Source organism: Procambarus clarkii, chromosome 58, assembly GCF_040958095.1.
Source record: "Procambarus clarkii isolate CNS0578487 chromosome 58, FALCON_Pclarkii_2.0, whole genome shotgun sequence".
Lineage (NCBI taxonomy): Eukaryota > Metazoa > Arthropoda > Malacostraca > Decapoda > Cambaridae > Procambarus > Procambarus clarkii.
In genome coordinates this window covers 2,895,577-2,913,239 of record NC_091207.1, presented here as the reverse complement: position 1 = coordinate 2,913,239, position 17,663 = coordinate 2,895,577, and positions in this window count along the sequence as shown.

Below are 17,663 nucleotides of genomic sequence, written 5' to 3'. Positions count from 1 at the left end.
TATATATATATATATATATATATATATATATATATATATATATAACTGAAAACTCACACCCCAGAAGTGACTCGAACCCATACTCCCAGAAGCAACGCAACTGGTATGTACAAGACGCCTTAATCCACTTGACCATCACGACCGGACATAATGAGGTGATAGCCGAGGCTATATGAACCACCCCACCGCCGGCACTCGGATAGTTATCTTGGGCATAGCATTTTACCAAATCACCTCATTCTTTGGGGCACACGTGAGGAACACAAATGCGAATTTGTGTATATGCCAAAAGCGACTGCCCAGACAGGTACATTACACACACAAATTAAATATTATTAATAAACGATATTAAACAGCAGTTAGAGTGTCTTAAACATTCAAGTATACTAGTCTATAACTGGATAATTCAAAATTGTATTGATATTAAAATTAAACCCGAAAATGAAAGTTAAATGTAATTTAATAATCGATGAAATATTAGCAAATACTATTTTTGTGAATGGTAGAGAAATTCTACATAATATAATTTTAATGGCCTATGCAGCTCATAAATATTCGATGTTTAAAAACAATGGTTAATTGTATTCTGCAACGGAAATTATACATTCATGTATCAAGAGTAATCGTAACCTACCCCCTCATAAAATTTCTATTTCATTTGAGGCTATAATGACTGTAGGACAGAATACTGACTAAAATTTAATTTGTAAAAATACTAATTTTGTAGAAGAACGTGAATGTCGGCGTCTTGTGGATATTGCACATCCACTTATTCAAGCTCATTTAGCTCCCTTGGGTGAACTATCCATGCAATATATTTCGAGGGTTTTAGAAATGCGGATTGGAGACTATCGCGTAATTATTGAACCACAACAGAATAGATATTTTATTCAATATAAGAAATTCTGCGACAAAAAAGTGGTTTTTCGTTTAGATTCCCTCACATTAGAATTTATTTATATTAGTGATGAAGGGGAATCTTTTTACGATGCCCAGTATATACAACATAATAGTAGTGATGATAGCAGTGGGGAAAGCATGTTAGTTGGTATGGCTAGCTTTCTTGATGGAAGTGACCTTTGTATAAAAACAACTTACCTCCTAGATTATTCAACCAAAACAGTTCTATATCATCGATACATTCCTAATGATCATACCCAAATATTCCCTTTCACTTTAGAAACAGAAGACTTACAACAAAGCGAGATGGGACCTGCTTTAACAATGAATACTGAGGGTGTACCTACAATATCACCGTCTTCGGGAACTTCAATTTACTGGTATACTTCTTGGAGATTAGAAGCTCAACTTCCTTTAAATGTTAGTATGTATCAACATGTTCATGAAGATAGTACTCCCCATCATCCAACTCCGTCTGAGAGTTTGAATCAATCTCCTGTTTATATATTCCCTAAGTTGGATGGTAATAATGGAATTTTACGTTTTTACCCAAGTCATTTTGTTATTTCAAATCCTCTGATGTTATCGACATCACATCCACATTTAATACCCCAACATATTCTCCATTCTTTGATCGATTTCATTTTTACAGTAGAAACTGATCTATACTCTATAAACAATAATTCATCTTCCTTTATGGTACATAATTATCGACCAGTTGCCATTATAGACATTGTCTCTACGGCTTTTAATGCTGCAGAAATGATGAATATATTACAAGTATTACGAGCCCATTTTAGAAATGATTTAGCACCTTATTACATCTTCTTTCAAGGGGAATCAAGCATATCCAAACCATCAATATCCCCATCATTACCATTTGAAAATTTTCATGATGGTGAGATATATGAGGTGTTGTTAAATAACAACAGAAACATTATAAAGGTTTGCCGACATCGCCCAGATAAATCTCGAGTGAATCCACTTAAAACAGTTAATATTATATTGGGTATTCAAAAGTTAGAAGAAGGTTTTTTGGAAGTATAATCAAATAATAAACTTTAACTTTCCTCATCGTATCCCTTCTGCCTACCAACCACCCACACCATCCCTCCTGTCTGCAGCAAGTACACACTCGTTTGGGTTCTACCTAAATAATAAACTTTACTTTCCTCATTGTATCCTTCCTGCCTACCCACCACCCACACCATCCCTCCTGCCTGCAGCAAGTACACACTCGTGGGTTCTATGTAACTTTTTTTATACTATAAAAAATAGGAAAACAATGACATTGGACACACTAAGTAAACCACCCAATTTAATCCATGAAAATTCTATACAAACAAGAAAAAAAAATCTCACACAATCTTCATCACCATCGAGAGAAAGTGAAGATCTATTAGAGACTGAAATTATAAGTGACCATGAAAATGCTGTAATAGAAACTGAAATTCCTTCTTTTAAAACAGAAATAAGATCATTAAAAGAAAAGAAAATAACTTCATACATAAATTATCAGATGGAAAAAAATATTAATAATAACTATTTTTATTCTATTTTTAGTAAGTCTTTGGGAAAATAATTGGAATTTTGGAATAATTATTTTACTAACTATACTTTTGATTAAACCTATCCTTAGTAAAATAATAGCAGGATGGCTCATTGATATTTCAAATCGTGACGACTAAAAAAAAAAAAAAAAAAAAATACATAATTGTTTATAGGCCGAATTAAAATTAAATTGTTACACTTTTATTTTATTTACGTTTTAAGACTTTTGTTGTAATAAAAATCTCAACAAAATCTATTTACTATGTATTTCAATTCCAGGGATAAAAGATACAATATATATTTTTTTTATTAGCTAAAATATATATTACATTTCATTTCCATATAATTATTATATAATAATGGTTAATACAAGAGGTATTTTCAATTACCGGCATCGACAATGGGCTTTACCTGGTGGAAACCTTAAACCCTGTCCTAAATGTTCGATCATTGATTCAGCCGATGCTGAATTAGAATTATTTCTTAGACACAGTCTCTACAATAAGCTTCAAATCGAAAATGATAGTTTTGAAAAGTTATTTAAAATTTACCCTGGCATAACATTTCATCTGAGTAATCAACCATATCTACTAAAATCCAAAAGTGATGAATCCCAATTTATAAAATATTATCTAAATCGCAAATTGGTACTAGGGGTAGGACTACAACTTCCTGAATGGGATAATGACAAGCGACTAGCAGATTATGCCAAGTATAATTTTGCAGTGCCTGTAATGAAAAATGGTCAAATGTGGCAAATGTTGGTCGAAGATCCTGAGAGATCTATTGATTATGAACAATGGAAATGCTGGCAAAGTAATCGGCTAATCCCCCCAAATACACATTTCCCGTTTAAATGTCTTATATGCGAAAACTTTCCCTTTGACGTTTATCCGGGCAATTTCATTGTAAGTGAATCTGTATGTTCCATCAAGTCGATAATATGGCCAGATCGTCGACGTCCTCATTTTAGCAGGAAAGAAAAGCAGTTATTATTTATGAAGAATCTAAGATTAAAAAATGGCCTTTTCTCTCTTCCTATATAAACCAGGATATTAATCATTTAGGAAATATGGCAATATTTACAACTGGTGAAATATTTATTAATTGTTTTTTTAATCTAGCTATACGCAAAGTAAATGCTACACTACTCCATAACAAGGTGGTTAAAATTTTGAAAGATCTTAACCATTCACTTTCTCAAGAAAATTTAACAGTTTTAATGGAATATTATCGATTAAAGAGGAGCGATGCTAACAAAAATAATCTTAAAATTCTGGAAAATTATACATCCAATAATAATAATAATATGAATGAAGGGAACAATGATATAAGATTAAAATTATCAGGACCACGAGTAGCTATGATTGCAATTAATCCTTTGAAAGTTAAAGCCACTGCTATTCGGTGTGGTCATATTGATGAGAGTATTACGCAAACAAAATTATTAAGCAATTCTGCAAGTATAAATACTTTAAATGAAAATAATGGTGGTAATTCATTTAATAATAGCGGGAATAATGAATGGAATAAAATTGGTCGGTTTAGTCGGAATTATTCATTTAATTCATATGCCAATATATGTCTGGTGGCATGTGGATTACAAAAATTATTGCCTAAAGATTCCAAAGCCAAAGAGCCTAAATCTATAACAGTAAGTGAGGTCGGTTTCATTGATTTACTCAATACACCTGATACTCCTCAACGATGTGGTATCATATTAGAAATGATACCTGATGTGATAATCGCCTCTACCAGCATGTGTAATTCACAACCTGATAAATTCTTATTTACATATCTCCCTCAACTAAGACAAGTGGGAAATCCTTCACAACTTGATCAGTTAGAATCTAAATATGTCTACATAATTATTCATAATAAACTGTTTAATTTCCCATTAGATTCGATCAAGAATGGTTCTGCAGCTCAACATTTTTTTCCTCATTTGCCTTTAGTTCAATGGGAATATGTTTGTTTATTTGGAGTAGACAATTTATACCGATTTGTTCAATATATTTTGAAATTAAACATCGCCTGTATAGAATTATTAGAATACAAAAAAATCAACTGTGGATATGCACCAGTCTGCCCCGTATGTCTTATAAAATTTTACCCAATGGCCAACTCTATACGTCTAAGGAAATAGACACTTTTCAAATGGAGGCTAATCCATTTTTTTTATTTACCACCTCAAATGCAACCTCCGATTTTTCTCAGAAAAGAAAATAGTGATCTCAAAGAGGATTTTGAATTACTCTATATTGGTTATGACTGGGAAAAAATACCTAATATTATGGGGCCAAATGCTCGAGCGATTAGCCGTCCTAATGCTGCCCATCCCCCTCGAATTAGTAACAGTCTGCAATCGTATCGTCATTATGCTGGTATTTCTGTCAATACTCATTCTGTAGGTGAAATTCATCAAAAGACAGTTATACATACATTATACACAACATCTCGAATAAGTAAATTTTTACCCATTCCTTGTCAAAATCCTATTGTGACAGTAGTAAACTGGCACAATCCCGAAGACAGTATTACAGTAAAACAAGATAGTATAGACCGTGGGTTATTTTCAGGTGTTTCTTATGAAACTTCAATTGTTCGATATAATTATGGGCCAGGACAAAATGTACCACCAACTTTTTGTCAAACCTATTTTGATCAGCATACCCCACTTCAATGTGGTGTTCAGTTGGGAATTTTAAAAGGGGTTAATCCCAAGTGTCAAGAAGATAATAGTTTGCTTAATTTTACAAATGGAAAAATAGAATTCGTTCACATAAATGCCAATACTCTTGCTCTTATTTGGAATGGTAAAATTGGGGATTTAAATGAGCCTATATATGACGATTCTGTTCCAATATCCAAAGGGACGAAGAATGGAAAAGGGAGTCGAAATGACTACCGAGTTACAGTAAATGATCCACACCACCCTTCCCTTGAACGGCAACAACGGTTGAAGAAATCTCAATATTCTTTAGCTTTTAAAGAACATCATCCTAATTACATTACATTTAGGTACTTTAAAATAGATAGTGTAGATTTACCAGTACTACAAAGTTGGCGTTTTTCTCTGATAACAGTGTCACCATATATACCATCTTTGGGTGATAAGTTACAAACACCCACTTCACAAAAAGGGGTAATTGGGCGATTAGTTAGTGAACAGGATATGCCTTACATTAAATTAATGAGTCAGGGTGATATGTTTTCATCAAATGTACCCATTGATGTTTTAGTTAACCCTCATTCACTTAAAAGACAAGCTCCAGATTTATATTGCAATACCTTTGATAATTTGAATTACATGGATGCAGCTTTTACTCTCACTTTTGAAAATGTTATTGAACATCTACAGTGGGGTCGAAAAACTTGTACTGGAATCCTTATAAATCCCTATACGGGTGAACCATATTTAAATAGAGATAATGAGCCAGTTTTAGCTAGTTTATATGAAGGTTCTTATATGTGTGTTACCAATCACCGCGCAAATGCTACGATGCACACTTCACGAGCAGATGAAGTTGTATTTTCTGAACTGACCGGAGCGCCAGTTCGAGGACGACGTGGTGGTCTTTCCACAGGACCCATGGAACTTGTATCATTCCGTAGTATAGGAGCTGCTCGAATTCATACAGAATTGACTCAAATACGCTCAGACATGAAACACATTGAATTGGAAACTATTCGAAATAATGAAACAGAAACAGAAAAAAATGAAAATGAAAGTGGAGTTATCTGTGGATCAAAATACCTTCAACGTTATCATGACGATCTAATGTTAGCAAATATTAACTTAGCATACAAATGTACATCCATGGTAAATATTGAAGAAATTAAAAAAAAAATATATTGTTATTGTTTAATATGCTTGTTTAATAATATACATTCACCTAAGCCTTATTATTAAACTGACTCTTTGCCACAGGGAAATAATTGTTGTGACACTAGTAAACTAGCTCTCTAAATAACTGCAGTGACTGGAAATCACCTCAGCCATAAAAACTGGCTCTTTGCCACAAGGAAAAATAACTGCAGTGAATGGAAATCACCTCAGCTATAAAAACTGGCTCTTTGCCACAAGGAAATAACCTGTGTTAGAATTGGAGTAAGTGAAGAATGTGTGTTATGCGATCGGTAAATAAATTTATTCTTCCTTCTTCTTCTTCTTCTTCTTTTGCACTGGGGAAGCCGGCCGAGTGACTGACCAGAGAGACAGAATCATACATTGCTGATAGAAACAGTCCTGTAAAACAGATAATAGGCGTAAGTAAGGTTAATATTTTGTCTTGTGTTGTCTTACTTAATGTGTCTAGGAATCTGGTCATAACTATTGACTTTAAATAAACTTTCAATTGGAGTATGTATGTATATATATATATATATATATATATATATATATATATATATATATATATATATATATATATGTCGTACCTAGTAGCCAGAACGCACTTGTCAGCCTACTATGCAAGGCCCGATTTGCCTAATAAGCTACGTTTTCCTGAATTAATATAATAAAAATATAATAAATTTATAAATATAAATCTGGAGCTTGTCTTTTAAGTGAATGAGGGTTAACTAAAACATCAATGGGTACATTTGATGAAAACATATCACCCTGACTCATTAATTTAATGTAAGGCATATCCTGTTCACTAACTAATCGCTCAATTACCCCTTTTTGTGAAGTGGGTGTTTGTAACTTATCACCCAAAGATGGTATATATGGTGACACTGTTATCAGAGAAAAACGCCAACTTTGTAGTACTGGTAAATCTACACTATCTATTTTAAAGTACCTAAATGCAATGTAATTAGGATGATGTTCTTTAAAAGCTAAATAATATTGAGATTTCTTCAACCGTTGTTGCCGTTCAAGGGAAGGGTGGTGTGGATCATTTACTGTAACTCGGTAGTCATTTCGACTCCCTTTTCCATTCTTCGTCCCTTTGGATATTGGAACAGAATCGTCATATATAGGCTCTTTTAAATCCCCAATTTTACCATTCCAAATAAGAGCAAGAGTATTGGCATTTATGTGAACGAATTCTATTTTTCCATTTGTAAAATTAAGCAAACTATTATCTTCTTGACACTTGGGATTAACCCCTTTTAAAATTCCCAACTGAACACCAAGTTGAAGTGGGGTATGCTGATCAAAATAGGTCTGACAAAAAGTTGGTGGTACATTTTGTCCTGATCCATAATTATATCGAACAATTGAAGTTTCATAAGAAACACCTGAAAATAACCCACGGTCTATACTATCTTGTTTTACTGTAATACTGTCTTCGGGATTGTGCCAGTTTACTACTGTCACCATAGGATTTTGACAAGGAATGGGTAAAAGTTTACTTATTCGAGATGTTGTGTATAATGTATGTATAACTGTCTTTTGATGAATTTCACCTACAGAATGAGTATTGACAGAAATACCAGCATAATGACGATACGATTGCAGACTGTTACTAATTCGAGGGGGATGGGCAGCATTAGGACGGCTAATCGCTCGAGCATTTGGCCCCATAATATTAGGTATTTTTTCCCAGTCATAACCAATATAGAGTAATTCAAAATCCTCTTTGAGATCACTATTTTCTTTTCTGAGAAAAATCGGAGGTTGCATTTGAGGTGGTAAATAAAAAAAATGGATTAGCCTCCATTTGAAAAGTGTCTATTTCCTTAGACGTATAGAGTTGGCCATTGGGTAAAATTTTATAAGACATACGGGGCAGACTGGTGCATATCCACAGTTGATTTTTTTGTATTCTAATAATTCTATACAGGCGATGTTTAATTTCAAAATATATTGAACAAATCGGTATAAATTGTCTACTCCAAATAAACAAACATATTCCCATTGAACTAAAGGCAAATGAGGAAAAAAATGTTGAGCTGCAGAACCATTCTTGATCGAATCTAATGGGAAATTAAACAGTTTATTATGAATAATTATGTAGACATATTTAGATTCTAACTGATCAAGTTGTGAAGGATTTCCCACTTGTCTTAGTTGAGGGAGATATGTAAATAAGAATTTATCAGGTTGTGAATTACACATGCTGGTAGAGGCGATTATCACATCAGGTATCATTTCTAATATGATACCACATCGTTGAGGAGTATCAGGTGTATTGAGTAAATCAATGAAACCGACCTCACTTACTGTTATAGATTTAGGCTCTTTGGCTTTGGAATCTTTAGGCAATAATTTTTGTAATCCACATGCCACCAGACATATATTGGCATATGAATTAAATGAATAATTCCGACTAAACCGACCAATTTTATTCCATTCATTATTCCCGCTATTATTAAATGAATTACCACCATTATTTTCATTTAAAGTATTTATACTTGCAGAATTGCTTAATAATATTGTTTGCGTAATACTCTCATCAATATGACCACACCGAATAGCAGTGGCTTTAACTTTCAAAGGTTTAATTCTAATCATAGCTACTCGTGGTCCTGATAATTTTAATCCTATATCATTGTTCCCTTCATTCATATTATTATTATTATTGGATGTATAATTTTCCAGAATTTTAAGATTATTTTTGTTAGCATCGCTCCTTTTTAATCGATAATATTCCATTAAAACTGTTAAATTTTCTTGAGAAAGTTAATGGTTAAGATCTTTCAAAATTTTAACCACCTTGTTATGGAGTAGTGTAGCATTTACTTTGCGTATAGCTAGATTAAAAAAATAATAAATAAATATTTCACCAGTTGTAAATATTGCCATATTTCCTAAATGATTAATATCCTGGTTTATATAGGAAGAGAGAAAAGGCCATTTTTTAATCTTAGATTCTTCATAAATAATAACTGCTTTTCTTTCCTGCTAAAATGAGGACGTCGACGATCTGGCCATATTATCGACTTGATGGAACATACAGATTCACTTACAATGAAATTGCCCGGGTAAACGTCAAAGGGGAAGTTTTCGCATATAAGACATTTAAACGGGAAATGTGTATTTGGGGGGATTAGCCGATTACTTTGCCAGCACTTCCATTGTTCATAATCAATAGGTCTCTCAGGATCTTCGACCAACATTTGCCACATTTGACCACTTTTCATTACAGGCACTGCAAAATTATACTTGGCATAATCTGCTAGTCGCTTGTCATTATCCCATTCAGGAAGTTGTAGTCCTACCCCTAGTACCAATTTGCGATTTAGATAATATTTTATAAATTGGGATTCATCACTTTTGGATTTTAGTAGATATGGTTGATTACTCAGATGAAATGTTATGCCAGGGTAAATTTTAAATAACTTTTCAAAACTATCATTTTCGATTTGAAGCTTATTGTAGAGACTGTGTCTAAGAAATAATTCTAATTCAGCATCGGCTGAATCAATGATCGAACATTTAGGACAGGGTTTAAGGTTTCCACCAGGTAAAGCCCATTGTCGATGCCGATAATTGAAAATACCTCTTATATTAATCATTATCATATAATAATTATATGGAAATGAAATGTAATATATATTTTAGCTAATAAAAAAAATATATATTGTATCTTTTATCCCTGGAATTGAAATACATAGTAAATAGATTTTGTTGAGAGTTTTATTACAACAAAAGTCTTAAAACGTAAATAGAATAAAAGTGTAACAATTTAATTTTAATTCGGCCTATAAACAATTATGTATTTTTTTTTTTTTTTTTTTTAGTCGTCACGATTTGAAATATCAATGAGCCATCCTGCTATTATTTTACTAAGGATAGGTTTAATCAAAAATATAGTTAGTAAAAAAATTATTCCAAAATTCCAATTATTTTCCCAAAGACTTACTAAAAATAGAATAAAAATAGTTATTATTAATATTTTTTCCATCTGATAATTTATGTATGAAGTTATTTTCTTTTCTTTTAATGATCTTATTTCTGTTTTAAAAGAAGGAATTTCAGTTTCTATTACAGCATTTTCATGGTCACTTATAATTTCAGTCTCTAATAGATCTTCATTTTCTCTCGATGGTGATGAAGATTGTGTGAGATTTTATTTTCTTGTTCGTATAGAATTTTCATGGATTAAATTGGGTGGTTTACTTAGTGTGTCCAATGTCATTGTTTTCCTATTTTTTATAGTATAAAAAAAGTTACATAGAACCCACGAGTGTGTACTTGCTGCAGGCAGGAGGGATGGTGTGGGTGGTGGGTAGGCAGGAAGGATACAATGAGGAAAGTAAAGTTTATTATTTAGGTAGAACCCAAACGAGTGTGTACTTGCTGCAGACAGGAGGGATGGTGTGGGTGGTTGGTAGGCAGAAGGGATACGATGAGGAAAGTTAAAGTTTATTATTTGATTATACTTCCAAAAAACTTTCTTCTAACTTTTGAATACCCAATATAATATTAACTGTTTTAAGTGGATTCGCTCGAGATTTATCTGGGCGATGTCGGCAAACCTTTATAATGTTTCTGTTGTTATTTAACAACACCTCATATATCTCACCATCATGAAAATTTTCAAATGGTAGTGATGGGGATATTGATGGTTTGGATATGCTTGATTCCCCTTGAAAGAAGATGTAATAAGGTGCTAAATCATTTCTAAAATGGGCTCGTAATACTTGTAATATATTCATCCTTTCTGCAGCATTAAAAGCCGTAGAGACAATGTCTATAATGGCAACTGGTCGATAATTATATACCATAAAGGAAGATGAATTATTGTTTATAGAGTATAGATCAGTTTCTACTGTAAAAATGAAATCGATCAAAGAATGGAGAATATGTTGGGGTATTAAATGTGGATGTGATGTCGATAACATCAGAGGATTTGAAATAACAAAATGACTTGGGTAAAAACGTAAAATTCCATTATTACCATCCAACTTAGGGAATATATAAACAGGAGATTGATTCAAACTCTCAGACGGAGTTGGATGATGGGGAGTACTATCTTCATGAACATGTTGATACATACTAACATTTAAAGGAAGTTGAGCTTCTAATCTCCAAGAAGTATACCAGTAAATTGAAGTTCCCGAAGGCGGTGATATTGTAGGTACACCCTCAGTATTCATTGTTAAAGCAGGTCCCGTCTCGCTTTGTTGTAAGTCTTCTGTTTCTAAAGTGAAAGGGAATATTTGGGTATGATCATTAAGAATGTATCGATGATATAGAACTGTTTTGGTTGAATAATCTAGGAGGTAAGTTGTTTTTATACAAAGGTCACTTCCATCAAGAAAGCTAGCCATACCAACTAACATGCTTTCCCCACTGCTATCATCACTACTATTATGTTGTATATACTGGGCATCGTAAAAAGATTCCCCTTCATCACTAATATAAATAAATTCTAATGTGAGGGAATCTAAACGAAAAACCACTTTTTTGTCGCAGAATTTCTTATATTGAATAAAATATCTATTCTGTTGTGGTTCAATAATTACACGAGTCTCCAATCCGCATTTCTAAAACCCTCGAAATATATTGCATGGATAGTTCACCCAAGGGAGCTAAATGAGCTTGAATAAGTGGATGTGCAATATCCACAAGACGCCGACATTCACGTTCTTCTACAAAATTAGTATTTTTACAAATTAAATTTTAGTCAGTATTCTGTCCTACAGTCATTATAGCCTCAAATGAAATAGAAATTTTATGAGGGGGTAGGTTACGATTACTCTTGATACATGAATGTATAATTTCCATAGCAGAATACAATTTACCATTGTTTTTAAACATCGAAAATTTATGAGCTGCATAGGCCATTAAAATTATATTATGTAGAATTTCTCTACCATTCACATAAATAGTATTTGCTAATATTTCATCGATTATTAAATTAAATTTAACTTTCATTTTTGGGTTTAATTTTAATATCAATACAATTTTGAATTATCCAGTTATAGACTAGTATACTTGAATGTTTAAGACACTCTAAACTGCTGTTTAATATCGTCGCTTGATGATTGATGTCTAAGAAAATATTCAAATAAAAAATATGGATAACTTTTAGAATTAATTCGCTTAGTTAAATCTTCACAGAGTTTTATTCCATAAACTTCTGTAATTATTTCATGTATTGTTTTCAAAAGGTATTTCAAAACGGTTGAATGGAAAGAATTGAAGAGTTTGATCATATCTACAGTTTCATCGTCCTTTAATATTGGTGGTAACTGTATTTTTTGTTTTTTTGGTGATTTTGATTTCATATGTTGATTTACAATACTATCCTTAATACGATTATATTCATTATGAAGAGAAAAAATGTTTAAAACTGCTTTCCCTAAAATTTCAATTTTAATTAATTCATTCTCTTTATTTGATAATATATGTTTTTTTTTTTTTAATTTTCTTTTGGATGATGGAACAGTTGACAATGATACATTTTTACTTCTATTATAATAATAGTCTAATATATTATTAGTAACAGAATCCAGTAATGTATTTACAAATTTAGAGGGATCTTCTTTCATTGTTAAAATAATAAAATTATTATCAACATTTTTGTCAGACCCAGAACCTAGATTACTTAATGGTTCAATCACCTCCTGAACTATGTCATCGACAAAGTCTTTGCAAATTTGTTGACGTCGAATCATTGTTCAGTTTCTCAACTTAATTTTTATAAGACTAAAAAAAAAAAATTAATCTCCTTTTATGCCCTTCAAAAAAAAAAAATACTATAGAAATTTAGTTTTATATTTACCATTCCACATACAATTATTTAGGACAAAATTCCAATAAAACCATGATTATATATGTTCGTTGCCATTTATTTAAATTGTTCAATTGTATTCGACCAAACTGCCGAATTTTATATTGCTTGCTAAAATACAATATAACTAGGATGTGGAATGAAATTAGTCTCTCTATTTTTTCAAGCTCCTTCTCTCATATATTAAAAATATTTCTAGCAATCTTAAAGTACTGTACAAAACAGTATGTTATCATTCAAATGGCCATTGATTGTGGGGCTTTCATTGATCAGAGTCAGTCTCTGAAAAATCTTCAAATCAAGTAACATGAAGAAAAACACCATAACTAAGCATTTACACATCACATATAGTTGGGAGAAGAGCTGCTTCTGTGAAGTTCGGAAAGACTGTTGTTGGACTTTACATCTTTAACTTCATCTGTTCACCAATCCCTGAAAATTAAAATAATGAATTTATGATTTTTCAAGGATTTTCGTAAACCCATGAAACCAGGAACATTCATTTTTAATAGCTTAATTTTCAAAAAATTTCAAACAATAAATATATTTGGATGTCCAAAACTAAAACTAAAATACACACTTACTTTACCACAACCATTTCCTTCTGATAAACTTTCTGTGTCTGAATTCCATAATATCAGTGACGATGAATCTTCTTGGTTCTCTGGCACAGGGAGAGGGTTGTACTTAATGAGGTTATCTGATTATTATTGCTGTTGTTTGTTGCTTTAGGTAAGGTTGTGACGAGCTGCGATGTAAGGTTTTTTGACAATGAAGCTGTCGAATGAAGGTGAAGATCATCATCCTCCCATTTATGAGGGGATGAAGGTGAGGCAGAATTGGTAGTTTGGTTAGAGATGGGGAACTGGTTTGGATCAATTATGTTTAAAGTTCTAATCGAGATCTTAATTCTGGAAAAGTTGTTATCTTGCCTGAGGTTGTTCCAGATTTCTCGTAAATGGATGGGGTCGCCATTAGATGCATATTTTGCATATTTCAATAAGCAATTTGATGTGGGTGAAAGATTAGGTTGTTTCATAATTTCAAATAAAGAAAGTCTAAAACATATATTTTGGACTGTAGAGATGAATGAGTAGAAGTGTGGAGTAGAAGTGTACCAAATAAATCACGAAGTCTCTTTATATAACTTCTAGTCACTTAGTTGCCACTTCTGGAGAAATATAAAACCATACACACACACACACACACACACACACACACACACACACACACACACACACACACACACACACACACACACACACACACACATATACACACAAAGACACCCACACACATAAAGACACACACCCACACACACACACACACAAAGACACACACACACACACACACACACACAAAGACACAAAGACACACACACACACACACAAAGACACACACACACACACACACAAACAGTAGAAGGCCCAGGCAGGAGTACGAGGACAGCAACAAGACATGTATAGATGAACTGCAGAGGGCAGCAACTTTAGCGCATAGAATGAGAGCGAAGCTGCTGGTCATGGGGGACCTAAATCACGGAGAGATAGATTGGGAAACCAGGAATCCCTATGGCGGGGAGGAGACCTGGGGAGTGAAGCTGGTAGACGTTATTGACAGGAATTTCCTAACACAGCATGTGAAAGAAGATACTAGGGAAAGAGGAGGGGATAAGCCCAGCCTATTAGATCTCATTTTCACCCAGAATGTAGAAGACATCGAGCAGTTGGAACATGAAATACCACTAGGAGCTAGTGACCATTGTGTCCTAGTCTTTGACTACATGATGGAGCTTAAAATTGTGACCAAAGGACAAGAGGTCAGGGAAAGGAGACTTGATTACAGAAAAGGGGACTACAGAAGGATAAGGGACTACCTGTAAGAAATGCAGTGGGAGGAAGAACTTAGAGGAAAAACAGTGCAAGGTATGATGAACCAAGTCATATTGAAATGCAAGGAGGCTGAAGAGAGATTTATTCCAACAATAAAGGAAAAAAGCAGGAGGGAATATAATAACCCATGGTTTAATAGACAGTGTCAGGAAGCAAAGGTGAGAAGCAGGAGGGAGTGGAGGAAGTACAGAAGACAAAGGACAGAGGACAACAGGATTAGATGTAACAGAGTTAGGAATGATTACATTAACATAAGACGAGTGTCGGAAAGAAATTATGAGAATGATATTGCAGTCAAAGCGAAAAAGCAACCTAAATTACTACATAGCCATATAAGAAGGAAGATGTCGGTAAATGACCAAGTGACAAGACTGAGGAAAACAGAAGGGGCATATACAGAAAGCAACAAGGAAATCTGCGAGGTACTGAATGCAAAATTCCATGGAGTGTTCACAACCGAGCCTGAGCAGCTCCCATTGTTAGAAGAGATTACCCAAGATGAAAGACTATCAGATATAGAGGTGACAGCAGAGGATGTAATGAAACAGTTGACAACACTGGATGCAAATAAAGCTTTTGGACCAGACAAAGTATCACCGTGGATACTTAAAGAGGCAGCGCAGGCTCTCAGCGTGCCTCTGGCAATGATCTTTAATGAGTCACTTATGTCGGGAGAATTGCCCAGTTGCTGGAAGGAGGCAAATGTCGTACCGATTTTCAAAAAAGGTGATAGGGAGGAGGCACTTAACTACAGACCCGTATCACTGACAAGCATCCCCTGCAAAATACTTGAAAGAATAATTAGGCTAAGACTTGTTGAGCACCTGGAGAGCATTGGGTTTGTGAACAAGCACCAACATGGGTTCTGGACAGGGAAATCATGCCTAACAAACCTTTTAGAATTCTATGATAAAGAAACAAGGATAAGGCAGGACAGAGAAGGCTGGGCAGACTGCATATTTCTTGACTGCCAAAAGGCCTTTGATACAGTACCGCACATGAGACTGCTATACAAACTTGAGAGGCAGGTAGGAGTAAGCGGAAAGGCCCTAGTATGGGTGAAGAACTACCTAACAGGAAGGAGCCAGAGGGTAATGGTAAGGGGCGAGAAGTCGGACTGGCGAACAGTAACAAGTGGAGTACCTCAAGGATCGGTGCTGGGACCAATCCTCTTTCTAATTTACGTAAATGATATGTTTACAGGAGTGGAATCATACATGTCTATGTTTGCGGATGACGCAAAATTAATGAGAAGAGCTGTGACAGACGAGGATTGTAGGATCCTCCAAGAGGACTTAAACAGGCTGCAGAGATGGTCAGGGAAATGGCTACTGGAGTTTAACACCAGTAAATGTAAAGTTATGGAAATGGGATCAGGTGACAGGAGACCAAAGGGACAGTACACAATGAAGGGGAACAGCCTACCTGTAACGATTCGAGAAAGAGACCTGGGAGTGGATTTGACACCTAATCTAACTCCTGAGGCACATATAAATAGGATAACGACAGCAGCGTACTCTACACTGGCGAAAATTAGAACTTCATTCAGAAACCTAAATGAGGAGGCTTTTAGGGCGCTTTACACTGCCTACGTGAGACCCGTCTTAGAGTATGCCGCGCCATCATGGAGCCCCCACCTGAAGAAACACATAAAAAAACTGGAGAAGGTTCAGAGGTTTGCGACGAGGCTTGTCCCAGAGTTACGAGGGATGGGATATGAAGAGCGGCTGAAGGAACTGAACCTTACGACACTAGAGAAAAGAAGGGAGAGAGGAGATATGATAGGGACATATAAAATACTCAGGGGAATTGACAAAGTGGAAATAGATGAAATGTTCACACGTAATAATAACAGAACGAGGGGACATGGGTGGAAACTGGAAACTCAGATGAGTCACAGAGATGTTAGGAAGTTTTCTTTTAGCGTGAGAGTAGAGGAAAAATGGAATGCACTTGGGGAACAGGTTGTGGAAGCAAATACTATTCATACTTTTAAAACTAGGTATGATAGGGAAATGGGGCAGGAGTCATTGCTGTAAACAACCGATAGCTGGAAAGGCGGGATCCAAGAGTCAATGCTCAATCCTGCAAGCACAAATAGGTGAGTACACACAAAGACACAAAGACACACACACACACACAAAGACACAAAGACACACACACACAAAGACACAAAGACACACACACACACACACACAAAAACAAAAAGACATAAAGACACACACACACGCACACTTACACACACACACACAAAGACACACACAAAAACACACACAAAGACACACACACACACACACACACACACTCGTAATTCTGTGGCACGGGTTCGATTCCCGCACGAGGCAGAAACAAATGGGCAAAGTTTCTTTCACCCTAAGTGCCCCTGTTACCTAGCAGTAAATAGGTACCTGGGAGTTAGTCAGCTGTCACGGGCTGCTTCCTGGGGTGTGTGTGTGTGTGTGGTGTGGGAAAAAAAAAAAAAAAAAAAAAAAAAAAAAAAAAAAAAAAGTAGTTAGTAAACAGTTGATTGACAGTTGAGAGGCGGGCCGAAAGAGCAAAGCTCAACCCCCGCAAAAACACAACTAGTAAACACACAACTAGTAAACACACACACACACACACACACACA